We start from the raw sequence: 22,840 nt of genomic DNA on the forward strand, positions 1-22,840 counted from the left end.
ACAGCTGCCCAACTCTATGTGTAATAAATGAAACTACACCTTTAATTCTGCCTTTGTTCCATCCTGTTCAACATCAAGAGTCTGTTGACAACACCAAATCACCAGGTTTTTTGGCTAGCTTTACACATTTTAAAGCATTTAGCATTTTAGAGGCATTTATTATGTTCCATTATGAAATTCTTGTTTAATTTGCTTGCTTAATTACTTATTAACTTTAATTAGGTATGTTAAAGGTACTTTCCCTTTGTCATTCTGGTGTTTTTATACTATTTTATATTATTTTATTTTATTCTGAATGTCCACAAAAGGACTAGTTTCGCAATTTATTACAGAATAATGTACAACTTGTTATTCACAGAACTTATGTACATAAATTAACATAAAATGTTTCCAAGAAACAGTTAGAATAAGCTAATTAGATATAGCTGCAATGTAGATAATTTGGCAGCTGGAAGTGACAACCCATTACTTTATAATTAATTGACTTAGATCTTTTAAAAATTAATTAGTGAAGAAGTACAGCTGGGCAAAGATTGATACACAAGAAGGCTTTGGTACTCCCACCAGAAATCAAGGTCAAGCAAGTGATTATGGCTATTCGACCTTTCAACCGCCTGTTCAGCAGTAATTCAACCAGTCAGTTATTGCCGAGATGCTCCCTAATTGTCTTCTCCAGGTTCTGTTGAGTCTCCCAATAAATCCACAGATAACTATATTTTCTGAATATTGACTTATTCCAATTATAGCTCTATTGTCCTGTAGGCATTTTTAAAAAATACATACCACATTGAGTGCTTAATATAGGCCAGGCCCTATGATGAGCCACTTATATACTTTATTTCATTTTTCCTCACAGGATCCCTACGAACTAAGCTTCCAAAGAGGTGGCATAGTATAATAGTGAAAGGCAAGATTCAAAAACCTGACCCCCTAGATTTAGACCTCAGCCCTGCTATTAACTGCTGTGTGACTCTGGACAAATTACTGAACCTCTGTGTCTATCAAGTTTCCTTATGTGTAAGATGGTGATAACAGTATCTTCTTTATAAGTGTATATAGATTAAATTAGTTAACCTGCATGAAGTGTTTAGAATAAAATAAGACTGTCAACAGTCATAATTACTTTTTCTCATCACCCCATGCCAGTAATAACAGTTTTAAGCACTTACCCTCTTCTAAGTATTTTACATATATTAACTGACTTAATCCTCCCAGGAATCCCTTGAGGTAGGCATGACATAAATCAAATAAATTCCCATTTTACAGATAAGGCAACTGAAGAACAGAGAAGACTGATAACTTGCCTAACATCCCCTAATTACAAGTAGAAAAACCAGGATTTACAGGCATCCCTTAGAGATACTGCAGGTTCAGATCCAGACGACCGCAATAAAGTGAGTATCACAATAAAATGAGGCACACAAATCTTTTGGTTACCCAGTGCATATAAAAGTTATGTTTACACTATCCTGTAGGCTATTAAGTGTGCAATGGCATGTTGTCTCCAAAAACAATGCACATACCTTAAAAAATAATGCTGCTGGAAAAATGGTGCCGATAGACTTGCTCAACGCAGGGTTGCCACAAATCATCAATTTGTAAAAAAAGCAATATTTGCATAGCATAATAAAGTGAAACACAATAAAATAAGGCATTCCTGTCCTTACAGAAAGTCTAGCTTCAAAGCTTGGACTTTTAACTACAGTTAAATCCTGTTAATAGACATTCGTGGATTCAACCAACCGCTAATGGAATTTGTGTAGAACCTGTGGATACCGAGGGCCAACTGTACAAGGCCATTTTTATAGAAGACTTGACCATCTGTGCATTTTGGTATCCGCAGTGGTTCTGGAACTAATTCCCCCATGGACACTGAGGGACGATTGTACTCCATCATGGCTTTCACATTCTTCCAGCATCATCTGTATGTACTCTAGACACACTAAGTGAAAGGCAGTTTCCAGAAGGAGTAGGGCTCTTTTATGACTCATCACATACGCTCTTGGCTTGGAATGCTCTGCTACCCTTGCCCACTTATTGCACACCTATTCAAGCTTACATATTCAACAACGACAACAAAATCACCCCGTCTGAGAAGCCTTCCTTAATGTTCCCATAATGGAGTTTTTTGCATCTTCTGGCACCACAGAATCCTATGCTTATCTCTTTGATAATATGCTTATCTTTTATAATATGTCAGTCTGTGAGTCAAATAGTCAAAAAATATGAGTTCATCAATGACTTACCATTGAGTTTCCTTCCTCAAGGAGCTTACGTCCTAGTACAGGATGATAGATTTTGAACCTGTGGGAAAATAAAAAATTAAGATAATTTCTGATGTTGAACATGGACTTTCAGATAAGATAAAATGGGTGAGTGTAGAGTGGGATTGGGGGTGCTGCTTCAGTGAGGTGGGTTGGAGATGAGACTTGGATAGTAGGAAGTAGCCAGCTACGTAAAGTTAATTGTGGAGAACACTTCAAACAGAAGGACCGATAAGCACAAAAGACATTTTGTGGGATCAAGGTTGCCACATTTGAAGGACAAAAAGAAATAGAGTGCAACTAAGAATAATATTAATGTATGCATTACATTATTTATCTACATGTTAATCTTCCTACCTAAACTGGATTCTTTAGGGTTAAGGCTATATGTTCCACTCATTTTTTTTTTTTTTAAGGGTGTAGTGGTGGTTACCAGAGGCCTGGAGGGGTGGAGAATTAGGGAGCTGTTGTTTAAAGTTACAATCTGGCAACTGGTAGATAAATAAGTTCTGAAGATCAAATGCACAGCACAGTGATTATAATCAACAATACTGTATTAGAAACTTCAAAGTTGCTGAGAGACTAGATCTTAAGTGTCCTCACCACAAAAAGAGGATGATAATTATGTGATGTGATAGAGCTGTTAGCTAACACTATGATGGTAATCATATTACAATGTATCAAACCAACAGATTGTGAGGCCAAATCCGGCCTCTGTACCCCGACACCAAATGAAATCTCAGAGACAGGATTTGGGGTGAAGTAGAGAAGAACAGCTTTATTGCTTTGCCAGGCAAAGGGGGCCACAGCGGTCTAAGGCCCTAAAAACTTTGTGTCCCCTGTTCCACTCATCTTTGAACCCCTAATGTTTAGCATATTTCCTGGACATTGGTCTTTTTTGGCTAACTGGTTGAATAAATGGTTGACACAAGTGAACTGTTATCCAAGATGTCTTAACTTCACTTTTCTCTTCCTTCTGCCTTTTCCATATGTGTTACTCTTCTGAAGTGATTTCTATGGTTCCTTTTTTTTTTTTTTCCTCTAGTACCTCTCCACATTTCTATTTTCTTTTGGTCCTGCCTTCGCCCACATCTATTTCTCCTATCCCTTGATCTCCTTTTTTTGCCCCAGGTAATTCCACCTTAAACTACAGGGGTCTAGCGGTAAGCAGGGTCTTTGGATAGGGTATAAAGATGGTCACACGTCTCTCACCTCCCTTTACTCTGAACCCTCTTTCATAGACCCTGAAGAAATCCTAACATTTTGGGGTCAGCACCAAAGCTGAAAACATAACCCAGCCCTGAGATCCTTTTTTTGCAAAAGAATACAAGCTAGTTTTCTTTTAAGCCATTGTTCTGGATGCTGGCTTTAGAAGAGGAAAGAATAAGATGAGCTACCTTGGTGTTTCCTGCTTACCTAGGGTGAAGTTTTATTGCTTGATTGCTCTTAGAGATTGAGGCTAAAGAAGTTCAAAAAAGCAAAAAGGAAAAACCAATTTTAATAGTTAACTATAAAGGATTCCTAGAGTTCTTTTTCTTCCATCTGAGAAAGAAAAGAAGCAACTCCTGTGACTTTGTCTTGCAGGGCAGCTTTCTTCTGCTCCCCAGGAGTTCATACTACTATTCAGGAGGAAAAGATAACCAAGGGTAAACTCAAACCTCCCCTGGGGCCTTAAAGGCCATCTCTTTAGTTGCTAATCAGCTGAACCCACAAATCTTAGATATATAGATTTCAATCAGCTCCCCTCCCAGTTTCTTTCTTGTCTTTTAGGGAGTGAGTTCTACCTACAAAGAGACTAGAAAGAATTTTGAAAATATAAGAGATCAGCTTCGTCGTGCCTGTGATCCTTCTTGAGATGCCAGCTAGGATGACCTAATTCCTCTCCCCTTCCTCCCAGGCACTATGGGGATTTCCGTATGGCCACTTTCATTCTGTAGCTGCAAACACAAAGCAGCCCAATGACACTTTGCTGCAAAAGAAAACCTGGTTCTTTTTTAAAAGCCATTTTTTAGTGCCTGCTTTAGCTACTAGTTGTAAAATGCCTATAATATCTTCAATTATTCTAAGATATGATAAAAATTATCTTGGTATATGAATGTCTTAAACAGTAGGGTATTTTCCAGGAATCCAAAGATAGAAAGGCAATAACATACAGATTCTACTTTTGGGCTCTGGAGTCTGATTGCCTGGGTCAAATGCCTGTACCAACACTTAGAGTTGCCATCTTTGGAAAGTGATATATTGCCTCTGTGGCTCAGTTTTCTCATACTTAAATGAGAATAATAGCCCCATGTTATAGGCTTTGGAGGAGGAGTAAATGAGATAATGCATGTAAAGCACTGAGCATAGTGCCAAACTCAGTATAAACACTCAACAGAAGTGGTGATTATTTTGGCTATTAGAATAAACAAGTAGAAAAGAATGAGGTAGCTATGAATCAGAGTACATGAATCCTAGTGGTCTCAGTTACTCACCCTTACCTAGGATGACCTTGCCCGCGTTACTGGCTCCTGTACCCACCATAGCGGTTCAGGCAGATGCCTGAGTGGTCCCGGGGGCACAAAAATTCTAACTTGGAGAGATTAGACATGGATCCTCTAATTTGCCAATGTCACCACAAAGGAGAATTTTTTTTTTTTTAAATCCTCAGAATTTCAAGGGGCATTAAGAGAAAATGAGAAAGAAACCATCAAACCCAATCAAACTGAGAAAAGTGCCTACTGTGAGGCTAATACTGCGTGAGGCTTTCTTGGGAGCTTGAGGGGAAGAAAAAGGAAGACGACCTAGTCACTACCCTCAACATTACAATATGGGAGTAGAAATTTAAAAAAATAAATTAGCTTCTTGTCTGCAAATGGGCATAAACTTTATTGAGAAGAAAGGGTACATCTTACTATTAGGTTCCTGAAAGCTCCTGGGTGATATAAAATGCAAGCACAATGCTCACTAACATTTACTATATGGTCAGAGAGAGCATGCAATTTCTAATGTGGAGGAAAAAGTACGTGGCATCACACCCAGGCAATGGAATAATTACAGCAAAAACAGTTAAAAGCACGGACTCTGGAGACAGAATGCCTGAGTTTGAGGCTGGACTCCCTCGCGTACTAGCTATCTGACCTGGGATGATTTACTTTCACCTCTCTGCGTGCTTTAATTTTCTCATCTCTCGAGTGGGAATAAGAACAGTCCTCCCCCACTGAGCTGTCAGCAATAAATGAGAAAATGCACATGGGCATCAGCTCACAGTAGAAGCTCAGGAGCTCACTGAATGGCAGTTTTTATTATTATTAGCAAAGATTACTTTCAATTTCATTGGATCTTTCTTTGTAAAAATTCATTTCTTTTCTATACAGTAGGTCCTTGTTGGTTATCTATTTTAAATATAGCAGTATGTGCATGTCAATCCCAAACTCCCAATAACTGAATCACTTTGCTGTACCCCTGAAACTAACACAGCATTGTTCATCAACTATAATATAAAGTAAAAAAAAAATTTTAATTCATTTCTTTTCGACCTGTTAACAGGTTTGAGTAAAGTCAGTTTTGTCCTAACCAAACCACGTTTATGTGCCAAGCTGCCCATTCATTGAGACATAAGAGTTAAGACATATATTTGGAAGGGGCTCTTGAAGTTTTTCAGTGGAAATCAATATGGTTTTTCTGTTTTGGAAGCAAAAGTGGATGTTTGTAAAAATTTGACTGGTTTCTCTTATGGACCTCGGTATTGATGTCCTCACTCCACATATGAATGGCTATGAGGAAATTAGAGGGCATAAATTATCATGTCTGCTAGTTAAAGCAGATAACCAGGCACCAGCAACTGCGGCCATTTCTGCCTCTCCTACTGGCTGGCTGGCCAAGTCACCTCACCTCACTGAACCTGCTTTTCCCAGCTTCAAAATGAGGATAATAGGACTCTTCCACCCACACGGGGATGTTGGGTAGCTTAGTTAATTGATGTTTGCATTATACTGGGAGATGAAAGACACTATGGAAATATAAACTATATTAAAGGAGAACAAAGTAAGGTATTAAAAGTGACTGGGGATGCAATGGGACTAATAGATACATTGGGCAACGGAACCTAGAAGATGAGAAAGTTGGTGTAACAGTAAGTCATAATATTGATACAAGGGTTTTGAAGAGCTCATTCAAAAGAATATCTTTTGCTATGCAATAATTTCTGAGTACTGCAATACTTTTTTTCTTTTCCAAATAAATTTTGACCTTAAAAAATGGGTGGTGGCTATCTCAATTAAGCTTGTCTTTTCCACTCTTTAGTGAATTAATGTGATCTTTGTGATACTAACCCTTGATTATGACAGTGTCATTCTAATGACACTTAATTTTATGGCATTTGTTCTAGGTCAAAGGTCAGAGACTGTCCATCCAGGAAAGTTAGCTAGATAAAAATTAAAAAAAAATTTTTTTAAGAAGTCAATCTTTTTCATTCCCCAGTTCAATTCAGAAACCAGTTGGACTTTATTTCTGTTCATGGCAATAAAAGCTGACTTGATCAAAGTGATTTTCTTTTCCCCTTTCTGTTACTATTTCTTTTCTGTTCCTATTCCTGAGCCATCTGGTTTGACAACCATAAGAGCTGAAATACTTTCCTTTGCAGTCTTTAGAAATGCCCCCTAGAGGCAAATAAGCATTTGGCAGAACCAGTAAATAAAAAGTATAAGAGGATATTTCCTGCTGGTTCTTTTTAAGGTGGTGTGTGGAAGAGTCAGGGCGAGGGGTAAGAACAGCTGCTGTCTACTTGGCAGATTTATAGAGACATTTCAGGGGGGACAATCATTTGCAAGGCCCAAAGGAATTTGATCTCATTTCCATTCTACAGTAAATAAAGTAAGAGCACCTTGGTATTCAACTGTGTGCCAGTGACCTTGGATAATTTTAAAAGTTTGAAGAAATCACCCTTCACACTAAAATACACGTGTCAGTACTGAGTTTTCCCACTCCATCTATCTTTCTCATCACCTTTACTAGTGTCTTTTACTGATTAAAGACATCTTAAAGGATAAGACTTTTGAGGGGCCCTGGGCTGAGGTCTGAGAAACAAACACGAAACACCACACCCACTCAAAAATGTAACCTTGGTTGACTTGGAGCATGGTGCCTTGCTCTAGAATCATAAAGTAGCATTTGATGACATTTTATAGTTTACACATTGTTGTATTTTGTATACTATATATTGACCATATCTCATTAATCTTTTCCATAAACATCTTAGTGTTACAGAGCTCAGAATAAAATCAGAGATTAAAAAAACAGGAGATATTTGTGCTTTTGCTTCCTTGGATTTTGCACAGAAAAATTGGGGGTTATTTGGAAACTGAAAGCCAACTGGCCTTTCATCAAAAATTACGCTGGGTGCATGTTAGGAGAAGATGCTGGACGAACACAGGGGAAGACATAATATCAGAAGGAGGGGTTTGTGGTTTGTCATTTCCCTCAAACAGTGTACAATATATTGAATTTGTTTTAAAAATCTGCTCCAGTAAAAGTGCCTGCCAGATTTATGTATGAGATCTTCAGTTTGACATAGTCATTTCCAATTTTTTTAAACAATAAGCTATAAATAACACAAACAATGACAGGATTGTGTTGGTTTCCTCCTTACGGCCCCTGGCTGGGGACCTTGGTCAGAATCCTGAGGTGGAAAGCAGGCATTCTGAGCTACAGGGTGATCCACCGCTTTTCCAAGATTAGCAGAGGAGGAGCTTTCAGGAAGCAGGCTTCCTCGCCAGGCACTTGCTTGGGGTTTCTTGAATTATTTATTGTGTAAGAGGGCTCCTGGCTTTGAGCACAGGGAGTGTGGTTCCCCAGGCCACAGAAGCTCAAAATAGATGCCTATCTCTTTCCCTTCTCACAATTTATGGACAGCCAAATTATCCATCCTCTCCGCCCCTTCTCCAGGCATGCATTTTTTTTTCCTCTCCTGGTGGCAAGGGAGAGTAACACTTAATTTCTGCTTATTAGGAGTTGCTCTCAGGATGGTTCACTTCCCCAGGGGAGAGCCTGTGTATTGGGCGATGCAGTAATCACATTCGTGATTCATCTCAGTGCTATAACAAATGGCAGGCCCTCAGAAATTAGCACTGCGTTTAAGCATAGCCGCAGAATTGGAAGATTGCTTCTGGGCATGCTGCATGATTTTTCCATGTTCCAAAGTGTGTGCTTTAATGATTCATTAATTAGAAGCTTTTGTCTGAACCAGTTAGCCCATCAGTAACTGGTGCTTGTTTCACCCAGCGAACTTAAGGCAACTGCTGCTTTACTTTGATTCCTCTGGTGAAGCCTGCATGATGTGGACCCCGATTGCCTTCTCTCTCTTATTACAGGTCAGCCTATACATTCACCTGGCCATGCCAATAATGGCAGGCTTGCATGTCCTCAGCATAAAGGGAGATCTTAATTGACCTCAAGGGAATCTGGGAGAAAAAAGAATTATGAGGCCAAAAGGAATTATGGTTGCTTCTGTTTGCCTTGCACAGAGTAGGTGCTTAGCAAACATTTGAACTTTGTGTGGTTTTATTGCTTTTCGAAATCAGATTTGATAGTGGGGGAGGGAGTGAAAAAAATCTAGGAAAATTAGTATTTATTCCCTAAGTTTGGAAAGAAAGATATTTGGTATTAATTCAACAATTCAGGCCAAGGTAGATGTCTTTGTCCAACCTGGACCCATATGTTCAGTTCAGTTTGGTTCAAAAGCATTTATTGAGCCTGTATTATGTGCCACACCAAGAAATGTGTTGCATACTGGGAACAGAAAGATGATCCCTTGAGAATCCCCGAGTCATAAGGAGAGCCAGTCATGAAATATACCATTTAAACATGTCAGGTGTGCTTCTAGTAGCACTTCCTAGAGTTGCTGAGGCTAGAGTTTGCTCTCGAATGTAAAGAAGAACTAGCCAGGCAAAAATAGCTTTTGCCGCGTCTGTGGTTTGGCCTACTTTTCAGACCTTATTGAATTGCCAGTGCTTTCAAAACTGAAGGTTGATTTTTTACTTCTCAGAGTTGCATTCTGGCAGCTTCCTTGAGCATGCAGACCCTCTAAATAAATGTGATCCTCAAGTAAAGTTATGTTTACTGACCACTCAGCTCATCCTACTGAAAGGTAGGCTACGTATTCTCTGAAAGGAAGAATGCCCATGGGTTCAGCACTATCTTCAAAGTCCCACCTGGATCTTATTCAACGTGCTTTCTTGGTATTCACAGTCGACTACAGTCTATATCAGGGGTCAGCAAACCCTTTCCATAAAGGAACAGATAGTAAATATTGAAGGTTTTGCAGGATAGACAGTCTCTATCACAACAATTCAATACTGCTTTTATAGCTTGAAAGCAGTTATAGAATATATGTAAATGAATGGGTGTGACCGTGTGCTAGTAAAACTATATAAAAACAGGAAGAGGGCTGGATTTGGCCCCTGGCTCATAGTTTGCTGATGATACAGCATTCAAAAATATATCTGGCTATCATTTTGTGGTCAAGAAGCATTTTAAATTTTTAGGTAAATATCAGAACTTCAGATATTGAACACTAAAACTAGGAGTCTAAAGTCATTTTAAGATTCCTCTTATGCAGTGTCTACTTTATATAAATACTATCTAAGGGATGAGGATACAAAGAAGTGAAACTTGGTGCTTACTCTGAAGAAGCTTATAAGCTAACAGGAAGGTATCTTCTACAGATGAGGAAACCGAGACCCTCAAAAATGACTTGCTCTTGGTTAGACAGTAGCAAAGTCAGGACTCAGAATCAGGCCTTTGTGAGTTCAGCCGTCTTTCCAGCACAGTACTTTGCCTGAGGGGTGAAGATCCTTGAGTCATAATGGAGTCTGTGAGGAGGAAGACAGGATGTATGATTCATCGAGGTTCTCATGTTTTTGAACCTTTGCTTCAACAACCCGCTGGAAATAAGTGAAAGAAGAAACTGAAGCTGTTTCCTTAACAATGCTTAGAGTCAGGCCGTGCGTGGCTCGTGCTAACAAGAGAATCACCCGACTTCCCTTGTTGCTGGGAGTTCACCACTCACTGTATGTTCACTGAAGGCATCTGCCAGACTTCAAGAGTTTTGTTGTCATTGGCAGAAGAATCTCAACCTTGCCTAAGGTCTTTGTAATGCTCACAGATAGAAAAACAAAGATGTATCACTGACAAAAAGCTGAAGAAGTCACTGGGACAATTATTCTATAGTATTTTGACATGAATTCAGATAACAAATGTAATACAACAGCCAAATCAACAGTCTTTCTGCATTCTCATTATTGCAGCATTTGATAATAATCTTTGCCACATTCTTTTTGAGAAATTCTCTTCCATGACATAGAACTCTCTTTTTCTAAAATGGAGATTTTCCCAAAGAACCGTCCTGAGCCCTCTACATTTTGGATTCTTTATTCTGTCTTTCAGCTCTGCTTGCTTTTATAACTTTAGCGCTTACCTCTGCTTGAAGAAACAGGAAAGAAAGAGAAGGAGAAAATATTTATTTGGTACTTGAAGTTTTCTAAGCATCTAGAGATAGAAAACAAAAACCTTGCCTTCAAGGATTTCATAGTGTAATGGAGACAGAGAGACAAAAATGTAATGACTCTACAGATGGCAGAGCTAGTAGAGGTATGCACGGGGGTAAGAGGTAGATAGCTGGGGTGTGGAGTGGCAACTGTGAAGGTTTCCAGAAGAGGGATAGCTGTGCTGAATACAGAAATCTGAATATGGATGATCAGAGTGAAGGAATTTGACCCCCTTTAAGACTGAATTTGCTGCTCCTCAGTAGTTATCCAACTGTGACAACTCTGATACCAGCTCGTTACTGCCCATTTCCCTAATGCTTCCCTGACTAGATCAAAGCTTCTGGAAGTCAAGGATGGGCCTTGTTCACCATTGCATCTTCAGCACCTGAAGATGGGGTCCAGTAATATTTGCTGAGGAATACAAATGATCATTCCTACTTTACCACTGAGAAATGAGTCTCAGCAATTGAAAATGAATTTATTTATGACCGAACATGGAGTATTAGGAGATGTAGACATTTAAACACCTTTTTTGCTTCAGTTCACCTAATATGACATCTCAGGCCCTATCTTCACTCCCTAGCTTCAATTCCATGTTTCTCACCCTTTTTTACATTCTCTCTGGATGTACTACCTCAAACTCAGCATGGCCAGAATAGAACTCAATTTTCTCCAGAATGGAGATGATTCTTTCTTTCTCTATGATATCAGTATGTGTGGTATCAATACCCATTTGCTTGTGTTCTTAGACTCTAGGGTGTGCGAGTTAATTAAATAAGAAACTAGAAGGCAGGAGTTATTTAGCTGACAGAATATGATAATTCTGGCACATGGCTTCTCCCATGCCATGATGATTAGCCCTCAGTGTTGATCAAACCTTACTCTAGAGCAGCACCATCCACTAAATGTGGGCCACAAATGTAAACCACATGTGCGATTTTACATTTATTCATAGCCATATTAAGAAAAGTAAAAAGAAACAGAAAAAAGAAAAATAAATAGGTGAAATTGATTTTAAGAGCACATTTTATCAATAGCTCAACAGCCATATATGACTAGTGACGATGTAGTCCTAGATGTTCTTCACAAGGAATTTATAAGCTACAAAATAACATTATATTTCCACGTCTTCCCCGATAATTTGCACCCCCGTTTTAATTCAACATCTCTACTACTCAACTCCAACTGATTGGAAGGCACGTGTTTTCAGGGGACGTTAGTAGCAATGCCGAGGAGGGAAGCTATCAGGAAAAGAGATAAATGCTGCATTTCTAGCTCTTTTTCTTGATGCATTTTTGATCTGAAAAATCCCAAATGTATTGGGACGTGTTTACAGAGTCATGTGTTTATAAGAGTGTTTTATAAGAGTGATGTGTTTACGAGAGTTCCGTGGTTTTCAGATCTCCAGTCTAAGATGTGGAGGACATCCATTTAATAGAAGTGAAGAGAAGTCACGATGAAGCCTTTGACTATCAAAGTCATTTGCTTAGAGATGCTCTCCCTGAGTAGACTGGAATGATGGGAGAAGTTTAAATGTTTTCTGCTTACTTTATATTTACTGCTTCTTCCATGTAACTATGTAAGGTTATTAATACATGTCCTAACACAATATTTTTAACCACCTACTAGTCCTTGTCTTCAAAATATTTCCTGTATCCTAAACTCAGAACCATAATGTTTTTTGAGTTTTTTCTCTCCTCTCTCCAATTGGAAACCAAGTCCTGTAAATTCTTTATTCATAGAGTTGCTTGCATCCTCTTTCTTCTGTTTATTCTTAATGCTACTTTGTGGCCCTCAACTTTATCACTTCACAGTTTGGCCAATGCAATGATCTCCAAAATGACTGCTATCTCAAGATTCTTTTTGCTTCATATCCCCTTTCATCATTAAATCAATCTTTCTAAGAGACTACTTTGAGAACATTTCCCGCCCTCAAATTGGTCTTTACCTAATGAAAACAAAAACTAAAACCTCCAATCTCCTCACTTTATAAATAAAGACATTTAAACTGATTAATAGGAAGTCACTTATCCAGAACCACATAATTTTAAAACGGAAGAGCTGGATTTAAACCCAGGCTTCCTGATCTGTTAGTCTTGAATGCTTTCTACTACACATCCTGCCTATAGCATAATGTCCAAGCTCTTTCATCTTTATTCCAGGCTTCGCACCATTTAAGTCCTATCTATCCTGCCAATCTTTACTCTAACTCTCATACCTAAACTTGTCAACACATTATTCCTCAAAAAGCCATTTATCCAGCCAGTGTAAAAATGTTTATTGGGCATGTCATGAATAAGACATTCTGTTATATGCCTGAAGGGACTAATCTTCACAGGCTGTGTGGGAGATAAGGCTGGCAAGGTAGGTGGAGGCCAAGCACTGACAATATTGAAAGTCAGGCTAGGAGCTTGAGATTTAATTCATTAAACGGGGTAATACAACAGACAGTTTTTGATTAAGAGTGTGAGACGACAAACCTGGCAGAGTATGCAGAACACATCAAAGTCAGTAGAGCTTGGAGTAGCCTTGAGATTGCAAAGTGGTATCTCTTAGAAAGAATAAAGCGTAGAGGTGGTTTTTGTTTGGCTCACATGTTTTGTGTGTGTGTTTGTGTGTGTGTGTGTGTGTGTGTGTGTTGTTAAACAAAATTAGTTGCTAATGTTTAAAAATTAGTTTACATAAAAATCAATATTTTAGAATTCTCTTTAAAAGTTATATAATCTGGATGTGTTCCCACATGGCAAGAATAAGAAAGTGTTGCTGGGAGGCTGACTAATTTAGACAGGGCATGCTCTTGCTGGCTGGATTCACTCCTGTATGTTACTTGCCTAAAATTTTAGACATTGAGACTGAGATTCGTCCACTAGAAGTAGGACTCTTCGGTGATAAGGACTGAGCTAGAGAGTAGCATCAGAAATATCGATGATGGATTGAGTCAAGAAAAAAAGAGAGAGAGAATACTGATATGATTTGCATATGCTTGCAGTATTCTTTAAGGCTCACCTTGGGCACACTCTCATACACTGGCTAAGTTCAATACGTCTTCTCTCTATGAGCATCCCTTATGCCCACACTGCCGTCTACATTCTTTTCTAATGATCTGTTTATGTGGAGTCTCCTTCTAGATTACTTAACAAATAGTGGTCCCTTTGGCAACCCCACCTAAAAGAAAAATTAACTAAAAAAATTAGAGAAAAATTGGCATTTAAATGTAAGAAAAAAAACTTCAGATATATTAGAAGAAATTTTAGGAAAATACTTGTGGGAAAATAGTTTTGGGAAAAGAGAAAGCTTACTGACCAAGGCTTGAAAAGCAGAGTCATAAAAAGGGAGAGTCTTAACTACTTTAAGTAAAATATATTTTTACAACAAAAACATTGCAAACAAAATTTAAAAAACTAAATGACAGATAAAATGTTTTTGTGGCACATCTGACAGATAAAGGGTGACTCTTCTTGAGTATATAAAGAATATCTATAAATTGGTAAGAAAAATGGTAAATTACACAACGTGTATTTTAAACGCTGACGAAACATCAACTTACAGAAGAAACCCAACTAATCCATAAAAGCTGCTCAATTTTATGAGTGGTCAGGCAAAGGCAAAGGAAAGCAACAATCAAATATCACTTTTTGCTCTTCAAATTGCAAAAGTTAAAAAAAAAGATGTAACATCTAAGTGCTGATGAGGACACAGGGGAATGTCACTTTCATACATCGCCGATAGGAGGATAAATTGCTACTGACTTCTGCAAAATAATATGGAAATGTGTATTAAATTAAAAATGAATACACCTTTTGAGCCAGTAATTCCACATTTGATAATCTATCTTATAAAAATGACAGCACCTGTGCATAAAGATGTGTGTACAAGGATATTTACTATAGCTTTATATGACATGGTAAAACATTGGAAACTTGAGTGTCCATCAACAGGGGAATGGTAGAATAAATTATGGTATGTGGCATAGTAGATAATATTAAATGAGAAATACTGAGGAAAATAGATAAATAATAGATAGATAGAGTGATGTACTTACAAAAACAAATGATAAACTCCAGTTTGGTGTATGTATGCAGAACATGGAAAACATGGAGGAACGTAGAGGATGATGTGGAAGGAAATATAGCAGTTTGTCTAGGTGGGAGTGGGAGAGATTGGTGGAGTGGAGGGAGATTATTTAAACTCTTTCTGGGTCTTCGTACCTTTTTGCTTGTTACAAGTATGTACTCCTTTGTAATGAATAAAAATGAAGAAAATCTAAAATAAATACTTCATTTTATACCCAGGTAGAGGTCCCCTCAAAAAGTGTGGATGGAGTGTGAGGTTGGTGTTAGCACATGTAAGCTTCTATATATACAATGGATAACAACAAGGTCCTACTGTATAACACAGAGAACTATATTCAATATCCTGTGATAAACCATAATAGAAAAGAATATTTAAACATGTATATAAGTATGTATAACAGAATCACTTTGCTGTACAGCAGTAATTAACACAACATTGTAAATCAACTATACTTTGATTAAGAAAAAGCATGATTTGTCTGTTTAACTAGAAGAAAAGCCTAGTCAGGTTTACTCCCTGTACTAAGACTGTTAGTAATCTTTCATGGAGTATCTTTCTCCCCAAATTACCAAACATGATAAAAATTAACATGTGTAGAGATGGCAAACCACATGGGTGCGGCCACTCCTCCTTGACATGGCTGACCTCCCCACTCATCCCCATGGATCCTGCTGGAGTCTTAGAGTGCTTTCCAACACTGGTCTTGAGACTGTTGCTACCAATGAATCAGAATGGAAAGTAAAATGATACCCATTTGCCTTTCCTGGTATAGTAGAAAGAGCACGTATATGGGTTTGAATCACATATTCATCATTATATGACCTGAAAGACGTTTAATAAGTCTGAGTTTCAGTTTCCTATAAAATTGGTCATTACCTCCTTGATAGTTTTCTTATGAAGAGTAAGTGAAATCCTATCCTGGCTACAAGGGCCCTTCATCATCTCTCTACATTCGCTTATATCCAGTTAAAACTTTTGACTTAAAATAGTTACCATTGCTACTTTGCTCTTATTTATGCTTGGTCCTTACATTTGGATATACCGTTGAGGGGAAGACATTGATTCAGTTTGATCTGGAAAACAATGATTCTTATTTTCTATCCATTCTATCCATCACCTCTAGAGCAAAGGCACCAGGAGTAGCTCTAATGGTGAGTCTGCTTTCCCAAAACTTTTGGTCCTAAGTCAGTCTCATCAGTTGTCATATGGTTTCCCCTTTCTGGTCAACTATCACTCAGATGTTATTCTCATGTTTATTTTGTTTTGACCTTCTCAGCAGATTTTAAATTCTTTAACTTTTCTTTTTTTTTTTTTTTGCTTGTACTGTATGTACAAAGATTTTGGTAACTGCCTAAAATATACCATGAGGTCTGAATTCCATGGAGCCTACTCTATTGGAGTTAATCAGGGACATGAACCAGTCCAGAACAGAGCCTAGTAAATGTCAGGGTTTCATCCATCCACCCATCCCCTCATCAACCATTTAATGAAGACAAACTTTGTTCTAGACCCCAGAATCGACACTGAGGATTTAATAGTCAACAAGACCAACAAGCTCTGTTCTTTCATGGAGTTTCTAGTGAGAGAAAATGGACAAACAGCTGACATTAAATAAATAAATAAATAAATAATGTGATTTTAAGTATTACTAAGTACTATGAAGAAAAGTAGAGAGGGTCTGAAAAGGAGAAGACTGTCTTGAAGCCAGGAGTGAAAATGCTTGAATGTAGTGGTTAAATAAGAAGTCTAGAAAATCGGAAGTCAGCAAGATTGGAGGAATGATCAGATCTCAGGTGATTGATGGTAACGGAGTGGCCAACAGAAAACACTGAAATGGGCCAGGTACAGAGGAATGCTTACCCTCTGTCTCTATTTTAGCTTCTATCTGGGAAGGAACTTCTCTCAGGATTTGGGCCAATAGGTTGGTGGGTGTGATGAAAACGACTGCATCTAATTAAGTAAAGCCTACAGGAATGGTAAGAAGGACTCTCTTTCCAAATTGTACCTAACCTGTAACATACTTGGCATGTTTTCATAATTTCCTTAATTTCCAAGAAAGTAGATCAAAGCTTAGCTATGATTATTTCACAAAAGTAAAAAGAAAAAAAATTCCCTTCCTCTGAAGGTGTCAGAATGAAGCCCCTTACAAATTCTTACACAGATTACAGACATCAGCACAATGCTTAGGCAATATGATTAAACTGCAGAAACAAATTCGGCGCAATTAAACATTTTCAACTCTGCCAACCTGAAACCAAAGCTGTGAAAAAAGGGCATATCTCATGTAATTAATCGCCAAGAAGTGTTTAATAACTTCTCCTCTGCTACATTTAACATGAGGCATGAATGTTTTGTTTTCGACTTAGTCACCATGTTCTCTGAAGTCATGGGCATGTTTCTGCGGCCCACTAAAGGAAAAACCCCAAAGCACATCTTATTTAATTTGCAACTCTTGCCACACCACTTCACACCTGAATTCTTTATGCTTTGGGTACACGGTAATAGAACCACAATGCACTGTAGTAACAGCTACTTTATAGGCAGAACTTTCATCTACCCACAGTTTCCTTTTTTTTTTTTTTTTTGTAAAAGCATTTGGCTGACTGTCTCAAAATGACAGCAACCAGACTTCTCTCTGTAGCCTGACAGGTCAAGGACCCTGCTGAATTCAGGAAAAGATGGCTTTTTGCCTCATTTTCTAGAACAGAATGGAAACTCCTTTAAGGTTAAGATTCTCTAGGGAAAAACACTGTATTAAAAGTATTAACTCTTAAGAAGTGTAGGTGCCCGGCATCTTACAAAGCATGTAATGTCATGGGCCAGCTTTCTCCCCAAGGCCCATTCCACCTCTTAAACATATTTAGAACAGGAGGCATTGAGAGAAACTTTATCTTTAAACAAAAAGTATCCAAATATGTAACAGACAGGATGGTGGATAAATGTCAATTATAGTTGCCAAAATTTGCAAAGGCAGATCTCCTTGGTTTTGGCTTTAGCTAGATGACAGTGGAAATGGGTGTGTTACTTGCATTTAAGGAAGGATTTGCTGAGCCAGTTGGGTTAGGTCTGAAGATTCTGCTGGTGAGGAGTTAACATGTCCAACTTCTGACAGAAAGGGAGTTAATACCAGCTTCAAAGGTAGGAGGAACTTTTTAAAATTGAGATTTCCAAACCTAAACTAAAAAAAAAATTGCCTTAAAACTATAAAAAAGAAAAGAGATGAATTTTATTTTGTGCCTTAAGATGAATTGAGTTTCCCCATCCCAATGCATTTGCGTAACTCTGGGAGCTATTTGTTATCTATCCGACTTGAACAATATAACAAATACAGTCAGATGATATATACTCTACCTCAGCACGGATGATCAGAAAGTGAAGACTTTATGTACTTTGTTGGTATTTTGTTTTCTACCCCATTTATCAGCTTTTTTGGCTTTCCATTTGGTCCACCTGCTGTTGCCCTATGCAGGACACACTGCCTCAGAGCCCCTCCCCTCTGTTCCAACACAAATTCTCAGTAGAGACTTCGATTTATCATGTGGTTTGGTCTCATGATCGCCTCCCGGACCATCCTGGTTTTTTCTGGTCTTGGACAGGGACTGATTTTTGTGTTTGGAAATAATCCAGCAGTGAACAAACCTCCCAAATTCTCCAAAGAATATATCCTTTCTCTATGTTTTCCTCCAGAAGCATATCAGGGGAAGTTCAGGAGAAACGATCTCTGCTTTCAGAGGATTGAGATTGATGTCCATTTCCCAGAGCAGGATTCTCCTGTGTGTCTCAGGTTGTGTGAGGAAAGGTGAGTTCTATCACTTGGCATTTAAAAGCTCAGTGAAGTGTACGTGAAAAGAGGCATTTAGAAGGGCTATTTTAAGATACCAGGCCTGCTCTTTATCATTAAGACTTGAAATCTTCATGTATTCATCGCTTCTCCTGAGAAACCCAATCTGTGGGTGCAGAAGGACAAACTTGCTGGAGATTTTGAGGGTTCTTCCTCAATTGATACAGTTTTAGAATTTGCAGTTTTGAGTTGCAGACCACCAAGCAGTCACCCTGGATTACTTCTTGCTTGGGCTGGCTCCCCTGGGGTTATTGATCCCCAAATTCTGACTGGCATAAGAATTGCCTAGGGATTTCATTAACAGCTTAGGTTTCTCACCCCACTCCCAGAAATTTTGATTCTGTTGGCCTGGAATAAGGCCCAGAAATTTATAATACAAAAAGATGTTTTAAAAATCCCTAGGTGACTAATGCTTTGTATAGCCAGGCTGGGGAGGCCATCGCTCTTGTCACGCTAACCAGCTTGTTTTGGAACTGAACCCTGACCTTAGCCTCATTAGTACCACACGCTGGATACCGCAGTTAACTGGTTCCATTTGGGAATATGTAACCTTGTCTCTGATCTTGCTAGAGGGTATCGATGTGAGAAAATAACCCTTAGTACTATTTGTTAGCATGGCTCAATGTGTGATTTCAATACTGCCCTTCAGTTTCCCATTACATAATTTCAAAAAGTGTTTTAATCTTCAAGACGATATCTACATTTGAGTGGAGAAAAAAGGGAAACCTAGATAAAAAATGTCTTTCCCAGTAAGAATGGTTTTACACATTTTAATGCTTCTCAAAAAAAATCTGTATTTAAATCTTTTTATCCAACTTTTATCCAAGCAGAAATTATACATCTTTTAATGATTTACCACAACTTTTAGAAAGAAATGTCCTTATTATCTTTTTAATATTTTTCCCAAGGTTAGTATGAGGGATAATAGGTCTTGGACAAAGGCTGTGCACAGTGTGTTTGTGTAAATAAAGTCATTAAACTCTGTTCAATTTTTCTCAAAGGCAGGCAGACCTCTTCCAACTGTGAGGTCATCTCATTGTTTGCAACAATGGATGTTTCATACTGGGCTCGTTTTTTGCACCTCTTATGACTAATATCACTGGAGAAAATCAAAGAATAAAGGGGTAACTTTGTATCAAGATGAAACTTATGAAAAAGGATAAAGGGTCAAGAAAAAACCCTCAAAACTCTATCCCTTAAAAAGGGCAAAAAATTTTAATGGGCCAGTTGATTTATCTAAGTCTACCTGGAACACATTAACCAAGTGGTTTACTGAGTAATCTCTCTCAGGCAGGAACATGGTAGAAATTCTGAAAAGAATTTGGGAGTTTAGGAAAGCTCTGTGCTCAGTGAAGCTGAGCTAGGCCCCAGGCTCCAGATGGAAGCAATACACACTGATTAGAATCGATGCCAAAAGAGATAAGGAAATGTTCCTGAGTGCTGTACTTCTGTGCTCTGGGTCACTGGTTTCTCAGACTTCAGTGTGCATGAGAGTCCCCTGGGAAGCTTGTTAAAAATGTAGATTCCTGGCACCATCCACTGAGATCTTGACTCATTAGGCCTGGAACCAACACATAATTATTTTAATTAGCTAGCCCTGTGATTGAGATCACACTTTCAGGTATACTGCTCTAGATAATGTATTTGGTGAAAATAAAATCAGATTTAAAAGTAAATGTTTTCCCCATTTGACGTGACTGTTGTAGAAAATATGGAAACTTCAGAAAAACAGAAAAAAAAGAAAACGACTCTTCAAATGCCCCTAATTTGAGCAATCCATGATGTTGTTTGCTAAGATCTCTCCTCTTCTCCTTTTTTGCAAACTCCAGTGGATTTCCCTCCTTGGGCTTCCCCAGTTAACACCTTTGTTACTCTTTGTTTTATATGTTCAGATGCTAGTACCTCTCATAAATCATAAATCTTCAACTTTACTTTGACTAGTCCCACTTAGATGTCCTACTATCATCTCAAACCAATTCCATTTTTTTATCATCAAAACTGACTCCATTCAATATTCTCCCCAACAAATGCTAGAAGCTTTTCTAATACATTTTTTTTTACATTGTTGTTTTCTAACCAGTTGCTAAGTTGTCCTAACTCGTTCTTCCCAAATGCAGTCACTCTTTCTAACCCAGGAAGACATCAGGTGTTGTGTATTTGTGCATCTGTACTGACTTTGAATTGTAGAATTTTTTTCCCTCTACCTCTGTCCTGAGCCCCCTAGGTACTCACCATCACCTGACCACTGTGTCCTGACTACTGGACCTCCCAAACAACCTTGCACCATCCAGCAGCCTGACGGTTTACACCAGACTCTGCTTCATGGGCCCTCCAGAACCCCTGCTCAGCCAGCTTCTCTTCTGGCTGGTCAGTATCCAAGCTGCACAGGTTGTTAAATATACTGGTCATCACTCTTACTTTAGTTCATTCTTGTAGCCCACTCTAAAAGAACCCTTCTGACCTCAGCTACTATACCCGTGATTCATCCACGCTTCCTAAATTCAGCCTCTCTGCACTTGAGTTATTTCATCTATCACTACCACATCTACCTTCCTAAAAATCTGTTTTCATCATCTCCCCTTATTAGAAAACTTCTTAGAATGCTTATCTAACTCAATTCCATAAACTCGCAAGAACTTCCTATGTGATAAGCACCAACCATCTTGGGCACTGGGAAGTTACAAAGATCACACTACCTGGTCAGTAGATAGAAAATTTAAGAAGTTTAATATGAAGACCAGTAAAGATGGGAGCAGGTGGAATGCAATAAGAAAAGAGACACTGGATACTATGTAATTCAACTGAAAACTTTTGTTCTTAATGTCATCTGATGTTATTGGGGAGTTGGGTGCTTGCCTTACTCTATAATAGCTTGGGAGTCTCTTTCCTGTTTTCTCATGGCCTCTTGTCTCCTTGTGTCCCACTAAAACCCATACTTTCCCCTGCTAGCTCCATTATTTGACCCTTTTTTCCCCATGGAAACAACCACAGTTTCATTGAGTAATCAAATTTCTTAGACAAAAGGGAGATTAAATTTTTTCTTTATCTTTGAACCTTCTTGTCAGTTGTAGTGGGTATGCTGCCTGTTGTGTTTTAGAGCTTGTTATGTATTGAAAAAGATTGAAAGTATTTACTTTTTATTTTACTTTTTCTATTATACAAATAAATAAATTAAAAATTGCCTTTGTCCCACCAACAAAAGAAAAATACCCTTTGCATTTTAATCTATTTTTGGTTTTATTTCTATGCGTATTTCTACAAGTATGAGATTATGAAAACATATTATCTGGTTAAAATTAGCATTATAAGATAAGGATACTCCTGTTACTGAAATTGATTTGAAAGTATAATTATTGCCATCATAATATTCCCTCATACTTCAAATCACTTAGTCATTTCTCATTGTTGTATATTTAGGTTGTTTCAATTTTTACTATTATTATAAACAATGCTCTATTATCTACAATAAACATTATTGTACATAAAGCTATGTCTCATATTACTGTAATATACATTCCAAGAAGTGGATTTATGAGGTGTTTAAATGGTTTAAGCTTCTTACAAAATATAGCCAAATTACTTTCCAAAGGATAGTTTTAAATCAATTTTTACTGATACCAATTAAAAAAAAGTCATCTTACCACATCCCTCCACAACAGTATTATTTTAATGTTAATTGAATAAGGAAAAACTGTGTCATTTTTTCTTTGATGACTATTCAAATTGAATATTATTTTTCATGTTCGTTATCTTTTTTAGGATTACTATAATATCAGTACAAGTACTAATGACTCTATCATGAATCAAGGTCGAAAATGAATGCCCGAGGCAGTTGAAAGAGTGTGCAGCTGGGAGTCAAGAGATTAAAGTTTTTTTCTTTAATGCCAATTACTAGCTGTTGACTGCAGACAAATGACTTCACCTGTCTTTTCCTGAGTGTAATATGGGAATGATTTGTTATTATAGATATCATGAGGATTAAATGAGAGAATTGATGTGTAAGTGTTTGGAAGAAAAATTAGAAATGATATAAAAATGTAAGTTGATTTTATTTTTGCCTCTTCAATTGGTTGACTACAAAACATATCACTGGCCTATTTGGGATGAAATATGACAGCCACATTAATTCTATTTTT

General features: G+C 37.9%; 1 long non-coding RNA gene across 1 annotated transcript in view; it reads right to left on the reverse strand.

The window, feature by feature from the left end:
• Positions 1-2,245: 2,245 nt before the first annotated feature.
• Positions 2,246-22,840, reverse strand: part of LOC141275839 (uncharacterized) — a 166,320-nt gene continuing 145,725 nt past the window's right edge. Inside the window, exon 3 of the long non-coding RNA XR_012324270.1 lies at positions 2,246-2,304. This is a non-coding gene — a long non-coding RNA (uncharacterized lncRNA). The remainder of the gene's footprint in view (positions 2,305-22,840) is intronic.

Source organism: Tursiops truncatus, chromosome 11 (genome assembly GCF_011762595.2).
Source record: "Tursiops truncatus isolate mTurTru1 chromosome 11, mTurTru1.mat.Y, whole genome shotgun sequence".
Classification (NCBI taxonomy): Eukaryota; Metazoa; Chordata; class Mammalia; order Artiodactyla; family Delphinidae; genus Tursiops; species Tursiops truncatus.